General features: G+C 34.1%; 2 non-coding genes across 2 annotated transcripts; both read left to right on the top strand.

Annotated features, from left to right (window-relative positions):
• The first annotated feature begins 881 nt into the window (after nt 1–881).
• LOC119592797 lies at nt 882–1000 on the top strand. The gene has a single exon (XR_005230472.1). It is a non-coding gene; the product is annotated as a 5S ribosomal RNA (ribosomal RNA).
• Nucleotides 1001–1817: 817 nt separating this feature from the next.
• On the top strand, nt 1818–1936 carry LOC119592777. Its single transcript, XR_005230463.1, has one exon. It is a non-coding gene; the product is annotated as a 5S ribosomal RNA (ribosomal RNA).
• Nucleotides 1937–2832: the final 896 nt, after the last annotated feature.

The raw sequence follows: 2832 nt of genomic DNA, 5'->3' as shown, positions 1-2832 counted from the left end.
CATTATACTATTCTGATCTAATTTGTTGAGAAATAGTAATGAAAGGGATTACCCCTTCAAGTACCTATAACTAATATCGTTGTATGTAGCTTGGAAGAAAGCTATTTTTTTTTAATCTCATTATAAAAATCATGATCCTTATAATAGTGGTAACATTATTAATGATAATTTGAACAAAAAATAAACGCTAGTTGTGCTGATAATAATTATAATTGTAATCCTACCACTAAAGGTGATGATTGGTAAGTTAATAATCAGATAAAATTAATGATAGCAATCATGATAAGAAAGGACGTAATACTAATTGAAATCGTTGCCATCTTATGATCATAATAATTACAAGAAGCCAATTATGGATAGGGAGAAATAGTAGATAGTGACGTGGACATGTTTTCGAGCTTTCTGTCACTTGTGTTCATTTGTAGTTTCCTATTGTGCAGGTTTATGTTTTAAATGTTTTCACATAAAATTTGTATGTCTGCTTTATCTGGGGCGGAAACTCTCAAGATATGAATAATATATTTAACGTGTATAGTAAAATAAGAGCATCTGGTGTTCCCAGGCAGTCACCCATCCAATTATTGGCCAGACCCAACTATTCTTAATTTCGCTGATCGGACGAGAAGCGGTGACTTTAACGTGGTATCCTTACCCTTACTTAACTATATCCTTTCATTGTAAAATATACATTTGTTGATGAACCATTTGTCTAGAATTCCTCTTATATGGGCGGGTAGTATGCGTGTTTCTGTTCTTACATGCGTCATAAGTAGAATGTAATGGTAATGAAGGGTGATTCAAAAACCAAAGTTACATTCTATTTAAATGATGAAAGAATCGTGAGCACTGAGATAAATGAGGTTAATGGTACTCTTTTAATTGCCAACGATCATACCACGTTGAAAGCACCGCTTCTCGTCCGATCAGCGAAGTTAAGCAACGTAGGGTCTGGTCAGTACTTGGATGGGTGACCGCCTGGGAACACCAGATGCTGTTGGCATTTTATATGAATATGTTATACCTTTCTTTATAACTTTTAACTGATTTTTCTTATTCCATTATAAAAATCATGAATGATCATTATAATAGTGGTAACATTATTAATGATGATAATTTGAAAAAACAAAAAACAAAACAGTTGTGATAATAATTGTAATTGTAAACCTACCACTGAAGGTAAGTTAATCAAATAAAATTAATGATAGCAATCATGGTAAGAAAGGACATAATACTAATTAAAATCGTTGCCATTTTATGATCATAATAATTATAACAAACCAATTATGGATAGGGAGAAATAGTAGATTAGTGACATGGACATGTTTTCGAGCTTTCTATCTGTCACTTGTGTTCATTTGTAGTTTCCTATTGTGCAAGTTTATGTTTTGAATGTTTTCAAATAAAATTTGTATGTTTGCTTTACCTGGCGCGGAAACTCTCAAGATATGAATAATATATTTAACGTGTATAGTAAAATAAGAGCATCTGTTGTTCCCAGGCAGTCACCCATGCAAGTATTGACCAGACCCAACTATTCTTAATTTCGCTGAATGGACGAGAAGCGGTGACTTTAACGTGGTACCCTTACCCTTACTTAACTATATCCTTTCATTGTAAAATATACATTTGTTGATGAACCATTTGTCTAGAATTCCTCTTATATGGGCCGGTAGTATGCGTGTTTCTGTTCTTACATGCGTCATAAGTAGAATGTAATGGTAATGAAGGGTGATTCAAAAACCCAATTTACATTCTATTTAAATGATGAAAGAATCGTGAGCACTGAGATAAATGAGGTTAATGGTACAATTATAATTGCCAACGATCATACCACGTTGAAAGCACCGCTTCTCGTCCGATCAGCGAAGTTAAGCAATGTAGGGTCTGGTCAGTACTTGGATGGGTGACCGCCTGGGAACACCAGATGCTGTTGGCATTTTATCATATGAACTAATATGTTACACTTTTCTTTATCACTTTTAACAGCTCTTCTTATACTTGCAAATAGAAAGTAAAGTGATAATGATTCGCCATTTACTAAAGATTTCCTTGAAAAGGAACAAAGTGTCCTAATTATTCTTTAGTCCACTTCGATGGTTTCAAATAGGATACAAACATATACTTGAACACTGTAGAAATTACCTTGCTATTGTATGAACTGATAAAAATTACCTTGCTATTGTATGAACCGATAAAAATTACCTTGCTATTGTATGAACTGATAAAAATTACCTTGCTATTGTATGAACCGATAAAAATTACCTTGCTATTGTATGAACTGATAAAAATTACCTTGCTATTGCATGAACTGATATTTCTGTAATTCAACATTTACAAAGTACATCAGTATCCTCGAACGAGTGATCTGTAAAATTTGTGGTTTTGGAATAATATATCGGTGTTGTCGAAAGGAAATTTTCCTCCAGTGGGCTGGATTGACAAACTAACCTAATGAAATATATGCAAGTAAAACATTAAGGAATTGCCTAAGTGGACAGATGGATCTAGAACGATTTTCTGTAAAAACGAAATGTTATAAGGGCGAAGCGAGAAACGAGAATTGGGCACTCGAGTTAGCCACATATGGGTTAATAGCAGGAGTCAGCGCCACCGCAGTGCAATGGTGAGCACTCACCCTGAACAGCCCCCGCGCTTTGAAATATTTATTATACAAATATTCAGTCACACTTTTGCTTAGACACTGCGGGTGAACGCCACTGAAGATCATATTTCAAAATCATATACAGGGAAAAATCACTTAAGGATTCTGTTGCTATTGATGCAAACTTCAAAGGAGAATGTTCTTTCTTTACCAAGCAAAATAATTACAAT

Source organism: Penaeus monodon, chromosome 30 (assembly GCF_015228065.2).
Source record: "Penaeus monodon isolate SGIC_2016 chromosome 30, NSTDA_Pmon_1, whole genome shotgun sequence".
Lineage (NCBI taxonomy): Eukaryota > Metazoa > Arthropoda > Malacostraca > Decapoda > Penaeidae > Penaeus > Penaeus monodon.
The sequence above is the reverse complement of the archived record's forward strand: the minus strand, read 5'-3'. Positions and strand labels throughout refer to the sequence as shown.